Genomic DNA, 27566 nt, shown 5'->3' with positions numbered 1-27566 from the left:
TTTCAAAATAAATGAAAGCTTGATATATGTCTTTCCCTGAGAGCTTTATGAGTTATCGGGACAACTACTATGAATGCTGCTTGTGTAAAATGCTTGGGTTTTTTCTTAAATTAAATTTGCACACATTTTACAAAATAGTAGTAATGCTAGAAAGACATGCCCTTTTGTCTTCACCTATTGAGAATGAAACAGGGACTTAATACAAATACATGATATACACTATATGTATATCTAATTAATAATTTTCCATCCTTCATCATATTCAATTTTGCCTGCTATGCTCTGAAATAAAACATTTTGAATTCACATCGGTGTAACCTGTAAGGTGAATATTGGAGTGCAAGATCAGAGCATTTGCTTTGCCTTTGTACTTAACATCAGCGTTTGTATTCTACACTCTCTACAATATATTATTACTTAATCATAACAGGACCATCAGCCTTCCATTAGTGAAATATTAATATGCATCTCAGAAAGATAATTGCCCTCATTGCTCTCATCACCCAGACACCATGTGAACTTAGAAACAATCCCTTCTGTCTCTCCACCGCAGAACAAAAGGGCCTTGGGTGGAGGAGGAACATCTTCATTTCCCTCACAGAATACATTAGGCCTGTAAGTGGGCTTGGTTATTGCCGATGCCTGCGTTTGCGTCGGGCACCTGGGATTCTCCAGACCTGTTTGATGTGGCCCTTTTCAAGCACTCTGATCATCCTGTTAAATTGCGGCTAATGGACAGGGCCTGCCACTCGGAGAGGCCCAGACAACGGGGGGACAATTTAGTGACACGCACACACCTGTCCTTTGTAGTTGAGCGAGACATTGTGTGCACAGGCGCATTAGTCTCTGCGGTGCTCATACAGGCACTTTGTGAGCTGCAGCGTAGCCAGAGCTGCCATTTAGGCCTGAATAACCCCAGGTGCCATTACCTTGGGTACCTGAGTATCCCCCCCACACATACACTGTGACCAAACAATACACAGCCAGTGGGGGCGGAAGGTGCTTGCACATATGATTGTGTGTGTTATATATTGTAGGACATGTGTTTGTGTGACTGCATGCACACGTGTCTTTTTCACTCTGGGGTAGGGCTGATGCATAGCTGCACCTGTCCCTTCAATGGAATCCCTTCAATGGAGAATAATAGGGGGGGAGCGTGCGGCATTGTGCTGGAGTATTGCAGAGACAGACCATGTTTTCTGCTGTATAACATTGGTCCATGCCAAAAATTTTGGTGATTTTCTCTTTTCCTTTTTTAAAATATGTCCAGTATTCCCTGATTTATTTTTAAAAATTCCCATTTTCCTTTGAGATCAGCAGATCTTCACTATTGGTTTATTGTTGACTTAGTATTTGTATTCTGGATAAGACCCAAATTAAATAGTTAAAATAAAATAAAAGGTTATGGGACAAAATTTAGATTTTCTCAGTGAAAAGACCTGCTTTATCATTTATACTACTTTATATAAAAAGCGTTAGCCCGATGCCCTGGCATGTCAAAATTAGCTTATTTTCTGTCTTATGAAATGTTTGCTGCAGCTGTGACATTTCTGCTAATTGGCTAAACCTTTAACCAAGCAGAATCTCCTGTCTGTTACCTATCGCCAACAGTCTTTTTAAATTAAGCAGAAGTAGCTCAAATTATCATTCCTCAACAACACCCAAACAATGAAAAAAAACAGAAACCAAGGCCCAAGTAAGGAAGCCGACACTGCTCACACAAACACACCGCAGGCTACTTTTCTGAAGTATGCTGGAACAAATAACTGAGCAGGTAACTGAGCAGAACCTTTGAGAAATGTCCGAGGCTTGGCTCCAAACCAAGCCCATATTGAATGGCACCTAACAGTTTTAAATCAAGTCTGTGTGCCCAGCATCTGATGTGGGAGGGACTGGGAAAGGCTTTCTGTGAGCGCACCGGGAGATTTTTATATTTGAGCTTAGTATGGGTGTGTGTGTGCGTGTGTGTTTGTGTTTGTGTTTGTGTGGACAATGACAGTATCTGTTGTGCCAGAGGAACTGATGAGCAGGTGGTCTGAGTGGGATTCAGCATACTCTCTCTCCCGCCTATTCACACTAGCACTCATCTCTCTCTGCTTCTGTATCTGTGCGTGTGTATGTGTCTGTCTCTCGGGCGGTCTCACTCTCTTTTTCAGTTCTTGTTTTATTTCATTTATTTGTTTGCTATATGTGAATCATCGTTTAGTGTGCTGCTCAGGCCGAGAAGAAAGTAATGCAGCCTACTTTTGAAAAATGCTAGAAATGTGAGGCTGTGGGTCTCCTCAGAATGGGAAAAATTTTTGAAAAAAAAGACACTGTGGAAATGACATGCAATACGGGCGTTTTGACACCTGTGCTTGAATGTATCTTTGATGTTGCGATGAATAAATCATTACAGGAACTCTCCTCTTCTATTACAAAGGTAGTGCAATGTTACATGACTCAGAGGACTCTGGACAATACCCTTCGCCTACACACATGCGCGCGTGCACACACACACGCATACTTTACATACCAACAGTAACCAGATGTCTGTGTCTATTGATTGCTTCAGTGACATGGTTCAGTGACGTTCCATTTAGCTGATGCAGCTACAGCATACTGTCCACGCGGACACACACACGTCCACACGCAGACAGACACTCGAGCAGCTCAGGATAATACACTGTACATTGTCCCTTGCACCATTCACGGTAGGTCTAATATGACCCATATGTTCCCAGCACTTTGTTGACCTCTTTGGACAGTGACACAGTGTTGAGTATCAGGCCCATTCAGAGGATCAGGTTATGGATCTGCATCTGCAGCCTCACAGAGACGTGGTGTCCCATGTCTTTCTTCCTGTTGCTCGGGGTCATGCTACAAATTCAGCAGTGGTGACTTTTATTTTATTTTTGATAGTGAACTGGAAAACAGGGCTTTCGATCAAACATCAATAGTGTGTTTTTGTTTTATGTTAAATTAACTAAGTACGTTTACTCAAATACCGTCTTTAAGGTACAAATTAGAGGCACTTGAGTACTTCTGTTTTAAGCTAGTTTACACATGTGGTCCATAACATTTATTTGTCAGCTTTAGTTTCTTTACAGATTACAATTTTACACACAAAACCATATGATCAGTTTACAAAATATGATGCATAAACTACCAAACGGTTTATGAAGTGGTTGAAATTAGTTCATGCATCAATAATAATTACCCAGTAGTGTGAAGATATCACATTGAAAGGAGCCATTTAGTAGTTTAGGTACATTTTATTGCTAATAGTAATGTACTTTACTTGAGTAACCGAAAAGTCAGATTATTCTTTGATCAGACAGTAGTAGGTTTTTTTTTTAATTTTGGGGAATGGCTGCTTGTGTAGTTCTGTAGAAAATAAAAAAAAAGTTTAAATAGCTCAAAGCAAGAGATCCAAAAATTATCGTACAGAAACTCAGGCATTGTATTGGTAATTGAACATTTTAACATGATAAACAGCCTTAGCGGAAAGCACTGCATTTCAAGTAAAGGAAAAATAATTCAGTGTAGAGCTGAAATGATTAGCTGATCGATTAGTCCATCGACAGAAATATAGTCAGCTCTGACTGAACCATTTTCATAATATTATGGACTCATTTGATAACGTCACCTTCGGCTATAAGAAATTGTGATTGTATTTTCATTCATTCATTTCATTTTTTTATCATTTGACTAAATGGTTAATCAATGAATTGAGACAATAATCAACAGATGAACATATCATGAAAGTAAGCATTAGCTGAAGCCCAAACTTAGTATAATTCTTGTGTTTTCATTTTCTTTGTCTTGGGCACAGTTGTCTGTACTTGTCCGTGTTAATCATTGTGGTCATAAATGCTATGCAGAAAAATTAATTCACATGGTATATGTGACACATTCGAGCCATGCCGTGTCTGCCCCGATGACTGAGCAAGAAGTGAGCTGAGTAACGTTCACTGTTAATGTCTGACGTGTCATGAATTATAAATAATAGAGGTGAGCTTTCTGCTGGCCCATGACAAACATTCCCACAGGAACATTTAAGTGTCGGGGTCTCCACCACTGTGTCTCTAGCTGCACTATATTTGATGTGCATAATTTCTCCAGCGTGTTCACTGTTTTTCATTTCTATCACTGTGACTTGCATCAGCCTAAGGCAAGAAAAAAAAAGCCAGCCAGTTTTAAGATATGCAAATATTTTAGGAATTAGGGGCTTGATTTGAATAATGATGTGAAACGATGAACTAATTTTTACTGGAGAGGAAGAGACATGTTAACTGTGGTCCACTGTCCTTTCTCATTAGCCACAGCACATCAAGCCTGCAGTAGCCGTGTTACTCTGTGTGTGTTATATGTGTGTGTTTGGATGTGCAGTAGAAAACCTTCAGTCTTCCTTCATGGCGCTTTAATTAAGGAGTATTTCTCTGCATTTTTTTGTCAGCTCTTTATCAGTTATGGCACCACAACTGAAACCTCCAAACCAAGGGGAGAGACGGGTGTAGGGAGGAAGATAAACACTGAAACTGTGGACTGGACTGTGGATGTACAAATTCATCTAAAAACATAATTATTTTTTGTTTTATCTCCTGCTTTAATCTTACATGAAAATCTGCTACTGTGGCTCCGTTTCATCATTTATGCCTTTACGCTCTCAGCAGATATTTAATTGAAAGCTTCAGTCAGATGATCTTTGTAAGTAATACTTTTTAATGGGTCTGGAAACTGTGAGAGAATTTATCATTCATGTTTGGATACATGGCTGTAATCTGCTGATAATTTCCACCAGGGCTGGGGCGCTTGTTAATATTTATTGGATGTTTTGTTAAGTCGTAAACCGTAGATCAATAAAGGGTGCACTTAAGGAAATTAGATACAGGATTTATTTTTATTGATATTGATTATGAAGTCTGGCAGAGGGAGGAGGGGACGGGGGGATTGTCTCTGCAATACCTTTGTGAGAAAAGAGGGAGGATAAAAGCTGATTAAACTATTGCCTGATTATTTAGGTATTTAGATTTTATTTTATGGCCTTTGATCAGTTCTAACAAAAAATGTAATACAACCAAGCAGAGGAAATATAGAGTTTTTCATTGCTTTTGCCATAAAAAGAATTTTTTTTTTTCATGTAACAGCACACTCTTGAAGGGTTAGTTTTTCCTACAAAGACCTGTATTTCATTTACATTGGGACCCTTACATGTAACAAGAAGAGGATGTGTGTAGAGGAATGTGTAATGTGTGTATTTCTGAATGTCAGGAGGTTTGTATTTGTGTATTTAAGGAACTTTGTCCATTTGCCAGAATGAAGCACCACCACGACAATGACAACTTCACGCTTTTTAGTATTTGTTAGCGTGTTCATCCTCTTGCTGCTCATGCACATCATGTGGTGTGTGTCTGTATTTGTGATTACTGTGTGAATTGGGCTGCCAGTGGGTGTTGTCCATTGACCAGTACATAGCAAGCTATGCCTTGGCAGTGGGATGCTATGTGGGCTAACTGAAGTCCCTCAGCCAGCCTGTTAGCCAGCCAGTCATCCACTCAGTCAGTCAGTCAGTCAGCCAGCAAGGCAGGCACAGAAAGAGAGGCAGAACACAGCTGTCTGAGCAGGCCTCCATTATCCAGCGCTATCTATTGATTCACCCTGTGGGATTTTTCCTCTTTGGCACGGGATCATCTATGAACACACACCAGCACACTAACACAACCCCACGTACAGACATAGGCATTTACACATGCACACCCTCACACATGTATGCACAGATGCAACACTTACAAAAATGGAACACACACATTTGCATCACCATGGTCTGAGATCGATAGCCAGGGGGGATCTGGGACCTTTTATCCATTTTTTTTAATATACTTCTTTTATTTTATTTTATGGTCTCTTCTCCTGACATTGGGGGGGGTTACTCCTATTCATTCTGTTGGGTGGTGCTGCTATGCTGTTGTGTTTTCTCTAATTATAGAGCATCGCAATCGGCAAGGACCCATAAAGACGCTATAATTACTTTGGCTGCTTGCAAAATGAATCAGATAGTGTCAATAGGATTAACAAATGGTTTGGGTTTTAATTGTGTCTCCACTGTAGGGCTGGTTGCCTCTGTTTGAAATGTTATTATTTCTCGCTTTTTAAATAGAGTACATTGCTGAAGAAACATGCATGATGCATGAAACCGACTTCCATTCCTTCTCTTTGATCTTTTTTTATTGGTTCTTTGATGAGAAATTCCAGTTTTTTGGTTATTTGATATAAATCTAGTAGATTACAACATTCAAAACAATGAGTAGGTTATTACACAATGCGTCACATGGAAACAACAAAAACATGCAAACATGTCTGGATTTTTATCCGCCCACGTGCAATCGTATGGACAACCCCATAAGTAATGATCAAACAAATAAGCATCTTAATCAGCGGGTGTGCACAAACAAACTAACAGATACAGTATAAGCAAGTGTAAACTCCAGATGATCATATGATTAATGTATTCGTCCTATGCACTCACTCTTAGTATTATTGCCAATAAATAATGCATGAACCCCAGCCTTTGTTTATGGTAAGATGTAATGCATAGTCCTGAGTATTTTGCTTTCTTGCCAGGAAATGCCTCTCAATACAACACGCTTCTCCATCCTCTCTTCCCTCCTCTTTTCCTCTCACAGAACGTGTACTGTATTCTGTTTGTCTCATTCCTGTCATTTCTCTGCTACTCTGCTCACAGTGCTGGCAGCAGGCTAAACAAGGATTTGAGAGCAGGAAAAAAAAGTTAATGAATAATAACAGCCGTTAATCTCTGATGGAAAACATCTTTTCATATGAAAATCTCCAGGTTGATCTCCCAATCCCACTGCATTGTCAGTCCAGAATATGGAGGGCCTAGAGGGAAAGGCTCTGTAATCTGCTCTTAATCTGTGTCTCCCTCCCCTCCCCTTGCACAATATCCTCAACAGCAGCTGTTTAGCACGCTCTGCTTGTTTTCATCACTATGGATTGTCTTTGAATATCACTCTAATATTTAAAGTGTCTCTCTCCTGAGATTGTCTCCGGAGATGATAGGACAACCATTTAGGGCTATTGTACAGAAGGAATGTGTACTTGGCCAGCCTGTATCTAATTTGGAAATTATAGTGATTACGAGCTAAATATAAAAACCCGGGATTTTGAGGCTGTAAGAGGCCTGCAGCGAAGGCTTACTGTATTGTTTACCAGATGTGCACACACACACACACACACACACACACACACACACACACACACGCACACACGCAGGGGAATTGCACAAACACAAACATGTACGCACAATGGAGGAAAAAGCCGCCTGATGAGTTAAGTGCTGTTGTGTTCTGTCGAGTGCGTGTCAGCCTTGGTCTCCGCTGCCCTCTCTTCTCGCTCTCGTTCTTTCTTGGTCCGTCTGTGCAGAGGAAAACATTTGGAGCAGCGCAGCTAAAAGCCTGCGAGCAGGGATGCAGGGAGCCTCCTTGGGCTCTTAGTCCACTCTGGACTTTAAATGAAGCCACACACATGATGGCTAACAGATGTTAGCCAGATTACACGCGACATGGGTCCAAACTCGCTTCAACTGCCACTGTTTGTTTACCTCACTCAAATGCTCCAGGTTCGAGTCCTCCCCCTTCCCTATCTGCTTCTCGCTCAAATTCAGTGGTTAAAGGGTCATGGATGTTGTCTAGTAGACCCCTGGTTGCTTGCTCTGAGGGTAGTGCATACATATTTGTATGTGTGTGTGTGTGCATGCGTGATGGGTTGTATTGTTGGGAAAAGGGGAGCGTGACGAGAGTCTGCTGTGGATATAATTAATAGGCCACATGCGGCTGCACCAAATGTGTCACAGTGAGGGGAAATCAATCGATGGAGTCTGCCGGCATATGTGTGTGTCGTCTGTGTGTGTGTGTGTGGAGGGGGGGTTATGGAAGGGTGAAGGGGGAGGGGCAGGAGAGGAAGGTGGAGTGGGAAAGAAGAGCAGGACCATAGAGGGGAATGAAAGAAAGAGAGGGAAGAACCATGGGAAAAGGAAATAAGGAGTCTGGAGGGGAGTGGAGGAGTATGAAAATGTTGCAGAGGTAAAGGGGAGGGGTGTTTGAATCTCCCATCTCAGCTGGGTAGAAATCATAGCCTTGAGCAATATCCTGCTGAGGCATTTGACATTGAAATTCATGACCATGTCAATATATGGACATAATGTAGATCTAACACATACATCAGAGGAAACTCCCCAGCTGCATATTTAGCAGCTGCTTTCATCCAGCCGGATTCAACTTGCTGTGAGTCCATACATATAGTGTGGAAGTCACATGCAAAAATCAAACCTTTATTCCTGTTCTGCTGCAGATATCGCCAATCCTACGGAACCAATTGCACCAAAATTAGGATAGCTAAATGCAGCAGCGTCAATACTCTGGACTCACCACCCAAGTAGTGAGATATCTTTCCTTCTCAGGGCCCAAACTCTGCAGTTGGCCTGTTTTTAAAGAGTGCATATCTAAGTTTGGAGGCAGGGGAGGAAATCAATGAAGATAAGAGGTGGATAGAGAGCTGTGTGTTGAACAGGCTGGCAGTAGACTGAGAGAAGCAGCCTGTCACCAGCTGCAGGGCCCTCTGTGTTTGATAGTGTGTGTATGTGTGTGTGTGGGACACAGGGACACAACTAGGCACACAGTTACTGATAATGCTGCCAGGCGCCGGACACCCATAGATGAGACAGGGGGCGTTATCGCAGACTGCTGCTGCGGTTGCCCTTGGAACTTTAAGTCATGTGGATAGGTGCACACAAAAATGCATGTGCATGCACATCCATACACTGACACATATTTAATGCACATCACTTGTGTAGTTTGTGACCTGAACCTCTGTTCCTCCTCTACCTGTCTGTCTGTGAGCTGAGGACAAATGTATCCACCAGATTATGGAGTGCATTATGCACTCTGGGCCTAAGACCTTCAAGGATGAATGGCAGCTGCTTAGCTATGCTGATTATATTTCCAAAGGTTCACTGCAGAAGTCAAGCAGCATTTTAAATATGAATCTTAGGCTTAAATAATTTTTTTTAAGGCATTTCATTTAGAATTGACTTTGAATAAGTAGTATTTCCCTAAATAACCTTTAATTTCTGCACCCAGGTCATTACTGTTTGCCAGTGAGGTCGTGTGAAAAGACAAAGCCAGGCCTTTCCCTGCTTCCAGTCTTTTAATGTCATATTACAGGTTTCACTGCCAAATAACATTCTTGATTCAACAGTGTTATATATAACATGATATATATTTGTATAATTCACTGGACATGCAGTTTATGTGCATCGATGGATCAATATCAAATTAAACATATTATAATTTATGTTATGTTGAGTTTCCTGGATCTTGCAGAAACCCTATATTTCCAAAACAAGAGCACATTTTCACCACAATTTCACAACATGCATTTTGAATTATTTGTAATATTTACTAATTATATGGGTACAGTTTAGTTTCTTTATGGTGCAAACAATGTTGAAAGAGGGGATAAAGACCAGATTGGTCATTGGACAGTGTAGTGATGTGTCCAAAGCAGGAGACGTTTTGGCAGAAGATGCGTCACATTCTGCAACATCTCAACATTTCTGTGGTCTTGTCACATGGGGAAAGTTTGACACAACTGCGTTTGTGCGTGGGGTGTCTGCAAGCTTGGATAATAGTTTCTGACTAACACAGCACTTCAGACATCTCATGCTGCATAGTATATGTCCTACAGTAACTGCGATTTTGAACTGATTCACAAAACTTGCTTTTGTTTTTGCGCTTTTTACAGTACATTTTGTAAAATCGGGGCTTACTCATAGGGATTACTAGGCAGAACATTTCCATGAAACAGAAAGCGCAATGCTATTTGCTTCTGTGTTTCCTGTAAAAACACAAAGCTAGGGAGGGACCCCGGGCACCCTGGGGCTGAGTCAGCTAATAGGACTGCTAGCTGCATGGCTAACCGAACTAAGTAGCTACAGATACAGGCACATAAATAGGCTACTAGCAGCTTTTAGTGGTTTAGCAAAAGGTAAAGCTATCCATCAAGATCATATGTCCATCAAGAAGCTCTGTAAATCTCAGTACCATATTCCCTGTTGGTCTTTGAGGCTGTGTTTGGTCCTGTTCATGCTGTGTTCACTGGGAGGCAGTGGAGAGCAATTACGTTGCCCGCTCACCTGGCTCCGGTTCCCAATCAGGCGCTGTCCCTGGTCTGAAAACTTCCAGTGCTTGAGAAGAGGTGTAAACATCTTTGTACAGACTATGGTAAACACTAACACTCCCCCGGTGCTCCAAGCTCCCACTACAGGCAGAGTAAGATAATTTGACCACTAGTTACACTGCTAACTGTGCTAATTAAAGAATGGCAGCACAGCAGCAGTTAGCAGTTAGCTTTACTTTTTGCTGAAGTTATCTGTCCATCAGGAAACTCTGTAAATCAATCAAAGTTGAGACAGAGCTGCCCGGGGACATCAGAGAGTACACCAGAAAATATTTTCTCAATATTTATAATATTTTTTCCATCAAATATGATCCAGTTTCAGCAAAATCAGTGAATAAAGTTGTGTTTTGTACAGTTATCAGTGGGGCCCCTAGAAACACATTCTTCAGCAGCATCATAAAAATTGAGATAGCTTATCATAGGACAATAAATAACACAATAAAAGTGCAAAATGAGTCATCAACATTTTAAAATCATTTTCCAGGAAATGACTCTAAAATATCTTTAAGAATCTGCTTTTTGTCAATGATGGGCCAGATACTGCCAAGTAATCAGGTTACATTACTTTTATATTGTGGTACTGATTACATTTGTAATTGTTCAATTTTAAAGTAATCCTCCCAACCTTGTTTATATATTTCCTAGTGGTGTCTGTGTAGCTTTAGATATAGCATTTTGTCTAACCTCTAACCTCAACATCCATTAAAATTCATGTTTTTTATTCTTCCGCTTCATAATTACAGATTCTGAGTAAGAATTACACTTAAATATTACAGTGGCTTTGGTGTTTCTGCAGTATGCCAGAAGTCATTACAGTGTCTACAATTTTCTTAGGCCAGAAACATGTCGCAGTTGCATGTTTCCCCTTCAGCCAAATGATGCCCATGATCAATGCCCTGCATGTATTGGGATTAAACACTGGAGGGAAGGGTTATCTGATAAGCCCAGCATGAATTGCAGCATCACGCCACAAATACTGAAACTGGACAGGGTTCCTGAGGTGGAGGTTCAGTGACTTGGAGAGCAGTCAGTTGATTAAGAGCCTACGGTATTTGCCAAGACATCAAGCTAGGTTTAAAATGAACTCGATATCTAGTTTGCATTTTGGAGCAAAACATCTGGTAAAAAAGTTATTTTACTTAGATACAAACTTACGTATGGCAAGCATTATAAAATGAAATGTAAAACTAAATGTAGTAAATGAGTCATAAATAACACCAGTGGGGGCCTGAACCTTGTGTGGAGACAGTCTTTTAGTCTTCCACTACACAACGCTTGCCAACCACTGTATACAACAGTCACAAATCAGTCTTGAGATTTATTTGACCTCAGAGTAATCCAGCCATGTTTCTTTGCATTTTTAGTCCTCAATCTGATGTCTTTATTGGGGACAGCCAGTCTAGATCAGGTGGTTTGCTGGTTTTGGGGAGATGAGGGGGGGGGGCAAAGGAGCTGTCATTTGGTCTAAGGAACACACACCCCAGACCCAGTGCTGCCTGGTCTCTGTAACACCCCTCGCTGCCTCCCCCTAGTAAACAGTCCATTAGCGTAGTGCTCCAAGGTAAACATATTTACTGGCTGGTGACGGTTTGCCAGTGTGGCTCCTCAGGCCCCATGGCAGAGGGGATTTCATTAGACAGAGGGCAGGGGGAGAACGGAGGAAATTAATGTGCCATTCAAGATGATTTCTTTGTTTCCCATCAACATGATCACAGACAGGCCGCAGGGAAGAGATGATTTACGCACACAAAGGAAAGAGACAGAGAGAGAGGGAGGGTAAGAGGGAGGGAGAGAAAATATCACAAAAGGCTCCCAGTGCGTGAAATGTCTTCCTTTTGGTGAAAATGCTCTTGTCATGATTTTTGTTATGGCTTGAAGTACTGGAATTGTTTTCAATCAGAAAAGCTTTCTTGTTTGTCATTAAGGATTCGAAATGGAAGTATTTCTGAGCAAAAACACCAACAGGCACAACAATGTAATGCTATTTTCCCCCCACACTATCTACACACAGTAATCCAACCAATACGGTGATGTCCTGCAGCCCTCTTAAGAACCTGTTTCACAATAAGAGTTCTTTCATATAGTTTGCTTTGCATCCTGGAGGATAATATTCTCTGGCCTACCTCATATATTAATAACTGCGGTTCACCAATTAATTATCTGAAAAGTATACATACAGCTGATGGCAGAATTGTGGGGCATCCTGGGAGGAACTTTATAGGAACATTGCTGTATTGTTTGTTCACAGAAGTAAAACTGCAAAAACTTTTCTTGAGTGTAATTTTGTTGATAAACAAATTATTACTATAAAATGACCACACATAACATTATTCATTTCATGTATACAGTATGTTTAATACTACATACAAAATTTTTATTTTAAGGCAATTAGTGCTTAAAAGTAATTTTTCTTTAATATGCAATACTTGAAATTCAAATTTACAAACAGCAGCATTTATGTAGTGGCGTCCGGCTGAGGTAATTCGACATTTTTGAATTTAAATGAGTGAAACATAGTAAAGGAAGGTTCTGGTGAAAAGTAGGCGACTTGGACTAGAACAAACACAGAAAGCGATTCAGATCAGCTGGATCCTTGCCTGTCTTTAGTTGGAGAGGAGTATTCTTTAAAATGACTAAGCTCCAGTCACAAAGACTTACCAAACCTGGTACTCTTAGAAAATGATGGGTCTCCTTTGTAAAAATGTATATAGATGCATAAAGTGAACATTGTTGGGAGGATTACTTTAAAAATGTAATCCGGTACAATTACTAATTACTTGTTAAAAAATTTAATCAGTAATGTAATCCAAGTACCACAAAATAAAAGTAATGTAACCTGATTACTTTGTTACTTTTGGATTACTTCAGTGCAAAACAGGCAAATGAAGAAAAGAGAGTATCAATAATGGGTTTTCTGCTCAAGTCTTCCATTGCCATGAAATCAAAATCCATGTTTAAATGTTTATATGCTTTGCACTATGTTACCACTATGGTAGTATCAGGCCCATCAATGACAAAAATGTGTTTTGTAGGTATTCTTGGTGATATTTAAGAGTTTGTCATTTGGAAAACCATTTTAAAATGTTGATGACTCATTCTGAATTTGTTGTATTAATTTAGTGTCCAATGAAAAGATTCTCAATATAATGGAATATTGATTCTGGGACCGGGCCCCACTGATTTCTGTACAAAAAAAAAACTTTTTTCACTGATTTTGGTAAAACTGAATCATATTTGATGGAGAAATATTATATATAAAATATAACATTTTTCCATAAATAGTTTTCTCTCTGATGTCCCCCTGCTGCTCTGCCTCAACCCTTTGATTCACAGCTAACTAGCTGTTGTTATTAGCTCAGTTAGCTGTGCAACCACTGGTCAGATTAGCTCTGCCTGTCCTGGGAGCTCGGAGCACCGGGTAAGTGTTTACCATAGACCGTATAAAAGGTGTTTACACCTTTATTGAACCACTGGGGGATTTCAGGACCGGGGCAGGGGGCTCAGCACGGAATCATAGATGGTGTCAGGGTTGAGGGTGAGCGCAAAACAGGTGAGAGCCCAAATGCAAGACTCAGGAGGGGAGATACAGTTCAGGGACTTTAATCCAAAACATGGAAAAGGCAAAACAAGACTTACAAAGTGCAGGGATTGGCAACATCCAAAATCAACAGCACAGCAAAAGGCAGAACACTCTTCCTCCAACACATAACAGAGCATATACATGCTACAATGACCGGACAGGGAATGAACAGAAACACAAAACATTTATACACAGGGACTAACGACAGGGTGGGAGAAACACAGGTGACAGGGATCAGGACTAACGAGACAGGCAGACAGAGAGACAGCAGGGGAAAACAGAGAGACTAGCAGGCAGGCAGATTACTGGGTGGGAACAGACAACAAGATACTGGACACTAAACATATATACGTAAATGACAAACTAATACAGACAAGCAGACAGATCACCAATAACTACAACCAACAGGGAAAACAGACCAAAGCTGGAATTAAACAGAATTCAGAGCAGACATGGGCAAAACAACACAGAAGTACACAGACCAGAAGACATGAACTAAGGCACAGGACTAGGAACTAAGATAAGAGACTAGACAGATACTAAGTAAACTTAAACATGCGGATGAATAAAATAAACAAGGCTACACTGAGACTAAAGCAGAATGATCAAAATCAGATCAGATTAATTAAAGAAACTGGCAGAGAACATAAATTGACACCTAGCAAACAGAGAAAACTCCAGTATGATGGTACAGAAACTAATACATGAGACAGGAACAGAACTGAACAAGAACTAAGGCAGACACCGAGATGACAGAACAGATCAGACCAGAACCACCACACAGAACAAGCAGAAGACAGAAAAACATAGACCAACTCCACAAGACATAAACAGACAGGACCAAATCTAAATGCAAACACACACCAAGAAGACTGGATACAAGACCACAGACAGACAGGTGAAAAACCAAAACCCAACAGACTATATAACAGATGCCAAAAACTCACAGAGTGCTAAACTTAAATATAGCTGACAGGCAGAATGTGAGGGGAGCAGCGCCTGATTAGGAACCATAGCCGGGCGAGCAGGCAACGAGAACTCGCTCAGCAGCTTCCCAGTGAACACAGCATCAACAGGATCGAACACAGCCTCAAAGACCAACAGGGAATCCAGTATTGAGATGATTTACACAGAGATTCTTGATGGATAGCTTTACTTTTTGCTAAACTGCTAACATTAACTGTAGCCTATCTGCCTGTATCTGTGACTAGTTAGCTCTGTCGGTTAGCCGTGCTGCTACCAGTTCTGTTAGCTTACTCAGCCCCGGGGTGCCATGCGCCAAACCCGGCAAGAAAACCACCTCAAGATTGTATTCCCAGTGGTCAAACTGGCCTCTGGCGGTCTCGGAGGCTGTGCTTTGTCCCGGTCCAGCTGCTGTGTTCACTCACTGAGAGCTGAACTAGTCTGCATAGAGTATAGAGTCTGTGTGATGGCGTAAACACACATTCGGCGCTACTGGCTACTGTACACGGCAATCAATGTCTGTGACACGTCCCTTTCTAGCTTTGTGTTTTTACAGAAACACGTACATATACAATAGACTGTATATAGATAACATATATGGAAGCAAACAACACTGCGTTTTCTGTTTCAGTTACTTTATTTTTGTATCCTGATTACGTAGCGCCATTACATGTAATCTGTCACTGCCCAACCCTGAAAGTGAAGAACACTATTGGCAGGTAGATTTACATGACTGTGCTCATGTGGACGTGGATAAACCTTTTTAATAAAGAGGCAATGCTCTTGAATTATCAGTTCTCTACATTACAACCTTATCATATGGTCAGAAGCCTTAGAAAGCAACCAAAACCATGATTGACATGCTGTAGATTGCAAAGTTTCTTGGCTCACTTTCATTGATAGGGTGAGGATATCAGATATCTGGGATGACCTTAGAGAAGAACCAATGTCCCTTTCCTTTGAAAGGAGCCAGGTGAGGTGGTTAAGGCATCTAATTACTGCAGGATGTCACCAGGGCACCTCATACTTTTTGTGCACATTCGACTATCTCTAGACTAGGGTTGCCTTCTCAGAGTGGCCTGGAGAACATGCAGGAGAATAAGGCTGCAGGGGTTACTCTGCTTAAGCACTTCGCCGGTGTCCACAGAAATGGATAAGTAGCTGTAAATGGATGAAAGAATGAATTAGAATTAGAAATTCAATTATACTACCATTGCAGTTGTACTGTCTGTCCAGTGAGATGTATTTTATATTTTTCAAAATACTGTTTAGATTTTTCTTTGGAATTGAATAAAATTGAAATTATATATATATATATATATATATATATATATATATATATATATACTATACTATACTAAAGTTCAGGAACAGAACCACGCCTCTCTCTTATTCAACCACCTGCGCCTCTCAAATCAAATCACGTATGCATGTACAGTATATAAGCCTGTTTAACCCCCTTTTCTCCCGTTTCTCAGTTCCCTGTTTTCTCACGTCTTTCAATGGCCAGCATGGTGGCCCAGTGGACACTACTGTGGCCTCACAGCAAGAAGTTCCTGGGTTCAGACCTCGGTCAGCCAAGGCCTTTCTGTGTAGAGTTTGCATGTTCTCCCTGGGTTTGCCTGGGTTTCCCCCGGGTGCTCCGGTTTCCTCCCACCATCAAAGACATGCATGCAAAAACCCATAATTCTGCCGAAGTAATCATTATTTTTCTACAACAGGAACCACAGAGGGGTTCATGAGCAAGCTGCTTTATCGAGCTTTATCGAGACGAACCCCTACCCCGAGTCGCGACCCCCGGGTTCTTAGTCGCTCCGCCCACCAAACCCTAAATAACCCCCCGTAGTCCCTCCATTCTCGACCCCTCCATCCCTGTTCTCCCGACCCCTTCATCATAAATATTCCTCATTATCCCAATAAACTACCTTTTTATACCTCACATTGGCGTGGTCTTTGTCAGTGAATGGTACAGTAGGAAAACAACCCACACAGTAATGTTTCTCAACTTCTAGAGTAGGTAGTCTCCTTTGAACGAAGGCACTTCCCATAGATAAAAACCAAAGAAAAAAACAAAAACCAACATTAGCAAAACTAAACTTATTTTCAACCAGCTTTGAATCATTACAATGTGGGTAGTATATGGTAACAAATGAACATTGGTTAACTTCCCTCCATGTTGCCCGCACCAAGAGCTCCCCCGTTCATTTTCCACCAGTTTTGAGTCATCCGGCTGACTTTATGCTTGAGACATACTTCAGGATCCCGATAAAGAATCAGCCAAAACCAACAGGGCAAAATGGACGTCTAGGTGAAGAGTAAGTGCAGGTGTCAGTTAAGTAATAGCAGACACTGTGAGTGAGGGATGACAATCTCAGTAATATCAAACATAATACATGAGACATCTTCCCAAAATCTGTTAACCACCAACATTGCCAAACCATATTTGCCAATGGTAGTGTCAGGACAAAAATCGCAATATGGATTAGCGCTGAGTTTCATTTGTTGTAATCTTCGAGTTGTGAGATCAGGCCTGCAAATAACTTTATATTGCATAAATTGATGGTTTGCGTTTCTGGATTTTTCACTATAATGCACTTTATTATCATTCAGCAATCAAGCAAAAATTTTTTTGAGCAGTGTTGGTTTTGTTTTAACTTGACAGTCTAGTGCATATATATCTAGTAGATTTAAGCATATTGCCATTGTGATTACTACTGTACTACTGTCTGTTGTCATCATAAAGATGGAGACTTCATGTCACTTGGATGCATAAAGTTTTGTAAAAACAGTTGCTGTATATTTTAGAGCATAAAGCCTATGTCTGTATGTTTCTCCCTCGGATACTTCGACCCCCGCTGTTTCTCTCCCTTTAGCTCTCCTTCCCAGGTCATATTCAGGCATGTATGACATCTGTGAGCGATGTGCGGGGTTGCACGAGCTGCATATAAATAACTGTAAAAAAACAAACAAAAAAAACCATGCCCCTTTTATTTACACACACACACAGACACCCACACAGAGTGTATTTTCAGATGCCCGTCTGACTGTGCTAGGAGGCACTTTTATGTAGTTGGTGACCTTAGACTGTGGAGCAGGTGTTTAGGGTCTGATAACATCATGACAGAGAGTACAGGTGTGACTGCATACAGACTGGAAGGACACACTCGCAAACAAATAGACACGCACGGACACAGATTGTATGTCATACTGGATGGCACAGCTCTTTTTTCACTGAGGACGGTAACGTTGTACGGCAGGGGATTATTCTCACGTTTAGATACAATATGCATACAGCTGTGAATGAATAAAATCTATTTAAAATGAAACTAGCAAAGGCATGGATTCTTTCTACCCTGTACTGCCCACTCAATATAAGCCTTTAGACAAATATGCATCTGTTTAATACAAACAATGCAAACATAATTAATTAACAGCGGTTATTTGGATATTGTGTTTACTTCCTGTGAAATCCAAACCATTTACATACATGTCACTTTCACATTGGCAAATAAGTGTTTTTATGTTTATTTGTATGTTTTACCTGGTAGATCTTTTGTTGATGCAGCTGAAAGTGATCAGAAACCCCTCCCCCGCCCTCCCTCAAAAGCAACAGTATTTGGGTATGTGTGTATCTGTGTCCATTGCCATGCACATCTAAGATCCTAAAGGTAAAATGTCAGCTTTCATGCTGTCCAGCGGGAGACTTGTCCTCTGCACCATCATGTGGAGAGAAGCAGTACAGCAGTGACTTCATTGACATTCCTCTCATAAAGGCAGCGGCGAACCTGGCCTTCAGAAAGTAATCCTTCTATCCTGAGACGTGGGAAGGAAGGGGACACAGTGTAAAGCTGATCGATTTGATCCCAACCAGGAAATTGTACATGTGGTTCGAGAGTTAAGAAGTTTGTCCGCTACGCTGCTATTCATTCCCATACCCTGAGGATGAATATATAAACTGTTTCTTTATAGCACCAACCCGTGAAGAGATGTTTATATATTCTAACTATAACAGAAAGTGCATTTTCTTTTTCTTTTTTGAGAAGTCCTAGCCTGAGGGGTGATATTTTGTTGATATCCAGCGAGGCCCAAGGTACAGCCTTGATAAGGACTGATATACAGACAGAGAATGTTTTGTCTCCCCAGTTCTCATTGAGCATGACAGAGAGGATTTCAGAGAGACTGCACTGCCAGATGGGAGATTGTTCCTTCATGGGTATTGTCTGCGAAACGCCTCGGAATATGTCAGCTTTATCTGTGTTAAAACATACCAAACATTTTTGCATGCGATACTGTGGTACAGAAGCTATAGCCTCTCCCATCTGTGCCGTTGCAAACTGTATCTCGGTCCTGCAGCATCCAGCACACGAGGCAGAAATAACTCCACTGATCTGAGGAGAAGGCTGCCACTGCCAAATTTGTGATACGTAAATGTGTGAAATATTGTGATATTGAGACATGGTTCCAGATAGATTATGCTGTATCAGTGAGCTGTGTTTTATCCCTCTCCCGACTGCTCTCTCCTGCTCACTCTCTCCTTCTTTCTATCTCATTCACATACACACACTGACACACATAATGCTCTATCATTTCCCTCATCCCGTGCAAGAGGTGTGAAAGGCAAATATATGCTCTCCTTCACTGTGGACATAATACTGAGGTCATGAATGGAATGTTAATGAATGTTTTACCACATACCTCCATCAGTGGACACACACATGCGCACATACAGAATCACACTCGCACACCAGGATTTGCCGAGCGAGTACCAACCTAGCCAAAACCATAACAATACACTTTTTTCAAAAATGCATTCCTTTGCGAGCGAGTGGGTGTGTTTTTTTTTTTTTTGACCACGGCAGCTTGCTTTGATTTCTATGTTGAGCTGCAAGAATGTGAAAAAGAATAAAAAAAACAAAACAAAATATGACTTACCAGCTAGGTAAAGGGAAGGAAGCAAAAAGAAATGGAGATGCATAGCCAAGCAGGTCTGTTCCTGAATGCGACCTGTGAACTTCAAAATCCGTGTCACATTGGGAACTGCAATAGAGGAAACAAAGGGGACAGAGGGTGTGGGAAGGAAAGGCTGTGGCTCGCAGATCACTAGGCTCTGTTTGAGTATCTTATCGCGGCTGTCGCCAGCTCAACCTAGCTCCATTGACTTTGTGTGGGGATTAGAAAGGCCCACAGCTTCTGATTATTTGGGTGAGTGAGCGGTTCTGTGTAAACAAACATTGTGGCCAGGATTGTTCCAGTCACAACACGGCTGGTTGGCCCCTGACAAACCCTACACACACACACAAACACACAAACACACACACACACACACACACACACAAACAAAATGTGGAGAGTACACACACTGTGGTACATCATGCCTCTCCTGGTGTGTCCTGATGGGTTTGGGTAGCTGTTTTATTAACCTTTTGTGGATATCAGTTGTGATTTCTCAGTTGTGAGGAAAGAGTTGCTTCAGACCTTTTTCGACCTGAAACATAAAGAATGTATGTCAGGATACAAAGTCTGTAATTTTACTACGAGTGGATGTGTTGTTCCTTTGAAAAGTGAAACATGCTGAGAGATGGCGAACCAGACTGAAGTTACTGTAACCAAAAAACTATTGGTATCTGTACACTTGTTAAAGCCAAGTGGAGTCAAGCGGAAGCATATTGCGGGTGAAGGGAGTCTAGAAATCTGAAGTCTGAAGTATTATTTTATCAACAGCACAATAATGTTAAGCCAAGCAGATGGGAGACGAAGCAAAAAACTTATTCATAAACACAAATCCTCGTTTTATTTTTTCCGCAACTTTTCACCGTGCACTTTTAAAAAAAGACAAAGGTAGAGTAGGAAGCACCCGTGAAAGGGCTGTGAAGACGGCTGCATCTTCAGATATCCATTCCAGATGCTGGCTAGACTTGGTGGAGCCAGGGCCCGCTGTACTGGGGGCTGGATTTAGTTGTCTATTCCTCCAGGTGTGATGCCTCATGCTGATTCCCCCACATGTTCCATGGGTGTTATCCAAACACGCTGGGGCCAGTGACAGCGCCGGTAGGCCTGCCCTCCATCCTGCCCGCCTTCCTCTCTCTCTGCCTCCCCTGGTGGCCCACCCACCCACAGTGCAACAGCAGTAACCAAACAGTCCTTTACCTGTCATCGGAGTTGCTGCTCTGAACGCCTGTCTGGCGCAAACCTGAGAAGCGCCTTCCTTTACTCTTTTATTTCACGCTTTCCCCACTCCTTCAGACCTCCGTCTCCTTCTTGGTTTGAACCCCTTTGATGACGGGTTATGTTCACACTGCTGCTCCACAGGCTCTGCTGCAGGCTGGGACAGGCCAGTTGTTGCTCTAGTAACTCAGTCATGCTCAACGGTGATGTAGGACGTATTAAACTTGTCATATTTCAAGCCTGGTCAGTTTTAGGACGAGACGGCATCAGGTAGTGTTAAGCGGTAAAAAAAAAAAAGAAGCAAAGTGGGGTGGAAAAAGAAAACAGAAGCTCTGCTGTTTTGTGTATCTGTTCCCCAGCTGAATGTTCGACGTCTGTTTCCATTAAAAGTGTGGGTGAGCAAACTTCAGTCTTTATCCCACTGTAAACTAGGCTGGCTAAAGGTCTTTCTTCTTGCAGTCGTATTTCACTGACTCCATTCTTCCACGACTAGATAAATGTTTCCCTTTAATGTACATGTATTCCACCTTCTCATAAAGTGTTTTTTTCCCCCCAGGGCAGGAACAGATAGATGCTGTCGGGGCAAACCTTATTAGCTAGCCCACACAAAATATGTTGTCTCATGGCTCGAGTTGGACGCTTTCCAGGTTTGGCATATCTGAGAATAACATATTTATGGGAACAAGAAACAGGCGTCATGTATTGAAACATGTTGGCCTTCGTTTCTTTGAGAGGAATGTGTCTTTGTTTATTAGTATTACAACAAATACTGAGCTGATTGATTGTTTCTTTCCGCTTGAAGTTATCAGTAAAAAAATATTTTAGAACTTATTTATTACTTCATTATGAAATTACAAATTAATTAAAAACATAGGCGTACATGCTGTTATTTTGAATAATGAAGTCAAACAGATTATAATGTATTTTCTATTTTCTATAGAAGCTCTAAAATGATATTAAATATTTTTAAGAATTAAATAACCACATATTAAGTCAGATCATACATAAACATGGGTTAGGCTAGTGTGTGTGTGTGTGTGTGTGTGTGTGTGTGTATTTGTGTGTCTACATGCCTGTGTGAGCAGACTTGTGTTGTCATAACTTTGCTGAGATACTTTGAAACTCCCCATGAGCCAAAGCAATGTAAATGATTTCCTGATGTTTAAGCCATCATTGCTGTGATTAGACTCACAGGATCAAGATTTCAGCATATAAACTGCTTGGACGGTCCCCAGAGCTCATTACAAAACACACAGGCGATGGTAACACTTAACTCTTTTCAAATGTGCAGTGACAGAGTGACTGTGATGTGATTTTATTGTTTTTACAGTATAAGCACAACGTTTCTGTCCCTTCAACCGAATGACGGAGAACAAAACGCATCAAATACATGACGAGCCCAATGTAAACAACACAGTCATCTGTATCTTATCAAGTCATTTTCTCATCATGTCCAGCAGTTCATAATATTGTAATTTCCAGTTGAGGGTGATTAATATGTTGTGTCAAACTGAATCAATGTTTGGCAACTTTAGCCTAATATGATCTGTGCAACAAATGTCAGGAAGCTGTGGTTTGGTTTGGAAGCTGTAGTTCAGCTTAAACTCTTCATCACTGTCGTACTTCTCCTTCCTTCGTTAGGATGGCTTAAGGATTTGTTGTGTTGTTCTGCTGCACAGCAAGATAATGTTTAAAATAACAATTTTCTAAATGCCATTTGATTAACTAGAGAAAAGGCTGATATGATAATTTAACTGATAATTATTATTATAATGACATTGACTGATTGTCTTTTATATAAGATCCTCTTTGAACATATTTTACCATGCTGAAAATTCAAATCTCTCAGAAGTTGCCAGTCAAATTCTCAGCAGAGCAAAGTTATGCTTCCATCTCTGGGTTTTACTCATCAATAGGAGCCAATGATTTCCCACTATTAGTTCCAGGTGGGGCATCACTAGCAGTGGCGCAGAGCCCTCGAGCCACCTTGTCTCGTGACATCATTGCCATTCATCCATTTCGTCTCCTCTACTCCAGCTGGAGCTGGAGCTGGATATTGGACCTCGGTGAGGCCCCAGTGCTGGTATTAATTTCTTGGGCCTGTTGGCGTCCGTCCCCTGGCAGCCCAGCGCCAGCTCCAGTCTCAGCCTCAGCCTCAGCCCCAGCTCTGATTCCATCTCCATGTGAGAGTGTTACTGGAAAGCTGGCCAGTGGGATCTGGCTCTGATAATCATTTCAGGCTAAACCTGCCAGCATCTGTAGCAAAGCTTGCAGGAGATGGGCTATTAGCATTCAGATGGGACAGGCAAAAAAAAAGAATCGGTAATAAAATAAAAGAACACACATCTTGAAATCATACATCATCTTCAGAAAATTTTAAAATAAAAAAAACCTTTCTGTGGTCCATTTTTCTACAATATGGCCTTATAGATTAATACCGATATGGTGAGTGCTTTTCCGGAATTTCAGTGTGGTTTCCAAGATTTTGAGCAATTTCTATTTGTAAGGGAAAGTTTCCAATTGCAAACAGAGGGAATAGCTGGATAATAAAGTGGAACCTTTTCTACAGGAGATAAGGCACTGAAGTTCACAAGTCGTTTCATGTTTAATGCATTCACCACTTAAGCAATGTAAACTCATACACTGAGGAACACTTTTGGATAAATAAAAACACATTTGATGACCCATATGCAGTGTTCAAAGGTTGGAATGAAGCCTATGTACTGCAGCCACTTTGGATTATGTTACCATAAGACATGGATTCCAGGCAGAACTCTGTGTGGAGGTTTATTCCTTTCAAACAAGCTAATGAAAAACAAACTTGAGCATTTGCATCCCTATGTAGTCAGCAACCTTCAGTATTTCATTTTCACTTAAGGGGACATCTTTCTTGTTGCTGTTCTTTCCATGAGCCAGTTTTAAGGATTTGTCTTTGTCTCATTCTCTCTCCTTCTACTGAAAAAAGGCATGTCCTACTTCTCAAACTTATTTTAACCATAACGGCATACTTGCCGCATCTGCTAAAGATTGCTACGTGTGCCTTTGCGATGAAGTGTATATTACTTGAGATTGTGGGTCTGTGTGACTTGAGGTGGTCAGAAATTCTCACTGGGTCCCGCACAACCAGTCCTAGGATTCCGGTGGCTTCACGGGATGCCGCACAGTTTCCTAGGCTATTAGTGAATGTTTAACCTTGAGTCATCATGCGGGAAAAGTGTACCTTCCCTCTCTTTATTGAACCAAGATGCAGAATGATTAAACCTCATCTCAGACAATCATTATAACAAGGCGTACATGGACTGGAAAATCTTTTTTTTTTTCTTCGCCTCCTTTTCAAATGAACATTTTATGGGTGGCTGATTTACACATTTTCCTCAGCTAGATGTGTTGGCTCTTCTTAACGTCGAAGTCCACTGGGTTTTGGTTTTGGATAGATCAGCGGCCACTTTAACCCTCACAAGTATTTCATTCTGAAGAGCAGGGTTTGAAAACAAGACATGGGAAAGTGGTTAATTTATTCCCAAAACTTGAGAATCACACAAGAATAGTAGGGGCCAATTCTGTCAGTGTTGCATACTGTAATAGCAAAGCTCACTTGCAGTATTACAGCATCCTCCTTTTTGCATGCTACAGAAATAAACCATACATTAAATTTATTCTTTATTTTACTGAAGCTTTCTGTGCATGAACACTTCACCACATGACTTGCTGACCTACACTATGATGCCCATGCATCTCCTCCTTTCTGGACTAAGAACTCCTGAGAGGTTTCTCCAACAAGCTGTTGTCCCTTCTGTAAACACACGTACTGTAGAATACTGTGTGTCTGTGTGTGTTTGTGTGTGTTTGTGTGTGTGTGTGTGTGTGGATGGGGTTATTCAAAAGCTGTTCCACTCGCATGGCAACGCCTCATTACCCATACTGCCTCCTTCTTTGCCCCGAAGTGGGGTGCAGCTCCCCTCGCTGGGCCCAGTCGTCAAGGTGACCCAACATGCCCCAGGATGGCAGGCAGACAGGCAGGGAGAGAGGGGGCTGTTCACTCTGTCTTTATTGTACTGGGCCCACCGTATGCTAGCTGGTGCACTGGGCCCTGGGTAGTTCCAGACTGCCGCATGCGTCCCGGTGAGCAAGCAGCTGATCTCATTTTTCAACACACAGCTGCCCCAACATCAGGCCCAGGTGAAGGTGACCTCCCTTGCCTGTTGGAGTGCCTCTTAAAGTGGTGAGGTGCAGGCAATGCTGTGCCAAATCCAAAATACCTTAACTTCTGGTGATGTTTTGTTGTCATTTTGATTGTAGATCTTCAGTTCAGGGGTATTAAAATCACCATGTAAGTGTTGCTTTAACATCTACAATGTGCAGGACTTATAAAGACACTGTACAGCATTTTAACCTCTCTACTTTGCAACAACAGACAGATCAGACAAGCAACAAAATCACAGACAAGCATCTAACTGTATATCTCACCCTTTTATCTCTCCAGACATCCATCTCTATCTCTTGTTCTTTCTGACTTAATTTATCCATCCATCCATCTATCCATCCCCTCCTCTCATTTGCCTCTCTCTCTCTCCCTCCTCCATCCCTGTCTCCTCTTGTCACCCCCCCCCTTCCCCACCCTCCCCCACTCTAACACAGGACAGATTGGGAAGCCGTGATGGCGGCACAGAAGTTGAGGGAGAAGCTATTTATCCCAGACGGATCAGGAGGTGTGTGACGGAGGTGTGGACGGTTGCTGCAGGTCAGTGACGTTGGCAGGCGCCAGGCAGGCCGGCCCACATGGCTCGGGGACTGTGGGACTACAGACAGATGGCACCTGGTGGGTGACAAACAATTAACAAACCAACAAGAATAGCTGGATCGGCAGTATACCCACAAGCACAGGAGATAGCAAGAGAGCGGGTGCATCTGTGCTCTGAACACTTTCACTCTTTACTTTTCCTCTTCCCGAGTCTTGTTTTGTATAACAGTTGCAATTTACCCATGTGTCTTTTTCACAAAAACACTCTTGTTGTCGTGTCGCTATAGAACTGTCTAAATAAAGCAGTGTTGAGCATATGCAGTGAGCATATGTTTCTGTTTATTTCAGTGCAGTTTTGAGACACGCAGTGGGGTTATTTAAATGTAAAATACAATGAACCAACACATTTGATATCTACTTAAATGTTAAACAAAAGTTATAAGCAATCATATAAAGTTTCTTATAACAAAAGCATCACCTAGCATCGTTGAGCTGTGTTTGTGCATGCTTTTTTTGTAGAATTCTTGCTGCAAACTGATTCATTGTGTTTGTTTAAAAGTGAGCATGGTGGCTGATGGTATTTCACTGCCTAACTACATCCAAATGTCATCGTGATAGGGTGTTTCTGCACTCCACTCCCACTTACTGTACAGTGAAGATGTCCTCTGTTGGTCATAAACAAGAAAATCTGCAATTTTGTAAGTAGTATCTCTTTCAGAGTAGGAAAAGAAGGATTATTATTCATACCTAACTGAATGTAAGTAAACGGCTGTCATCTGGTTGAATTATTGCTTTGGACTGGCATTGGTCCTAGTGTGTGTGTGTGTGCGTGAACACATCTGGAGTCTAGACTCTGTGGCTCTGTGGGCAGGGTCCTATCTACGAGCAGCATCGGGTCCGGAGAACGGCCATGTTGACATAGGTGGCACACACATACCGGCATCTGTTTCAACAGTCAGTACTCTCACCAAATACCCTCCTTCCACACACACACAAACTTTTATCCTCCACTGAGGGATGGGAGGGGGGAAGAGGGGATGGAAAAGGGAGACAAAGCGGAGGTAGAGAGGGGGAGGCAGGGCTGAACCTGCAGAGGTCCCTAGTAACCAAAAGCTAATGCAACTCCTCAGAATCAGCACTGTAAATCCTCCAATCCCCCCCCCTTTTTCATTGCTGCATCAGGATATTAAGACATGGAGGGGAGGACAGCATGTGTATGTATGTGTGTTTGGCTAGTTGTGTGTGTATTTTTGTTCAAATGAGTGTGTAACAGACAACATATAATGAATTTCCTCTTGAGGAGTTATAGTTAATCATGAAAATGGCCCCATGCTAGTCTTGGGGGGAAGTGTGTGTGTGTGTGTGTGTGTGTGTGCGCGTATGTGTGTGTGTGTGTGTGTGTGTGAGAGAGAGCGAGAGGTGGGTGGGTTGGTGGGAGACTGCCAGTGGGCTGCATTGCAGGGTGTATGCTGAAGGGGCCTTCAGCGCTTCCAGATCAGGGAGTTTTATTAGCCCATATCAGAGCACTGCCACTTGTGATTTACATCTATGTGATGTCAAAACACACACACACACACACATATGTGCATGCACACACACACACAAATGCACGCAAACCTATTCATAAACACTGCTTAATGTGCACACTTGCACAAATAGCATAAGAGAGTAGGGACACTGCAGTGGGTCAAAGTGTGAACAACAGGGAAGGCAGATGGACAGACACAAAAGAGTAAAATATGAATAAAACAAATCTAAGTAATGGAGAGCCAGTGAAAATGATCACTGCAATGCTCTGTAGCCAGTTTACATAATGGCTTGACGTATTAATCAAGTAAACACAACGATAAATCTTGGTCAGAGAAGGACATGCAAAGAATG

At 41.7% G+C, this 27566-nt stretch overlaps 1 long non-coding RNA gene across 1 annotated transcript in view; it reads left to right on the top strand.

The window, feature by feature from the left end:
• Positions 1-26103, top strand: part of LOC119910972 — an 89309-nt gene extending 63206 nt beyond the window's left edge. Inside the window, exon 4 of the long non-coding RNA XR_005445729.1 lies at positions 25583-26103. This is a non-coding gene — a long non-coding RNA (uncharacterized LOC119910972). The remainder of the gene's footprint in view (positions 1-25582) is intronic.
• The last annotated feature ends 1463 nt before the right edge of the window (positions 26104-27566 follow it).

The sequence above is a fragment of the Micropterus salmoides genome, unplaced genomic scaffold (genome assembly GCF_014851395.1).
Source record: "Micropterus salmoides isolate LMB-PRFRI ecotype aquatic unplaced genomic scaffold, ASM1485139v1 Ms_hic_scaffold_19, whole genome shotgun sequence".
Taxonomy (NCBI): domain Eukaryota; kingdom Metazoa; phylum Chordata; class Actinopteri; order Centrarchiformes; family Centrarchidae; genus Micropterus; species Micropterus salmoides.
This window is presented reverse-complemented; position numbering and strand designations above follow the sequence as displayed.